Here is a 567-nt window from a genome sequence, read left to right on the forward strand (position 1 = left end):
GCTTATAGTAAACATTTTCATTCTTACATTTCCATAAACCTTCAATTCGGTTTATCTGTGCAGGACTGCTGCAGCTTAACCCAGCTGACTTCTGGCGAGATGGGGGTACACCCTGGATTGGTCACCATCCAAACACACATTTACACATCTCACCTCACACTCACATTCACACAATTTTGTTTTAATATTCTTCATATGAATCAACCAGTCAAACTTTATTGATACAGAACTGTCTACATTTCAACTCAAAATTCTTGACATACAGTATTGTGGTTCTCTCTCTCATACTCTCTCACGATAACTCTTTCTCTCTCTCTCTCTCTCTCTCTCTCTCTCTCTCTCTCTCTCTCTCTCTCTCTCTCTCTCTCTCTCTCCAAACCACATTCTCTTGCACGCTCTCTCTCTCTCTAATCTCTCTCTCTCCCTCTCTCTCGCTCACTCGCTCTCTCTCACACACACACACACTTTCTCGCTGTCTCGCTTTCTAACACGTACGCACGCGCTTGTGCACAAGCACACAAACGTTGTGAACTGGAAAAACACTAAGAAGCGCGCGAGATAATTTTG

The sequence above is a fragment of the Hippocampus zosterae genome, chromosome 6, assembly GCF_025434085.1.
Source record: "Hippocampus zosterae strain Florida chromosome 6, ASM2543408v3, whole genome shotgun sequence".
Taxonomy (NCBI): domain Eukaryota; kingdom Metazoa; phylum Chordata; class Actinopteri; order Syngnathiformes; family Syngnathidae; genus Hippocampus; species Hippocampus zosterae.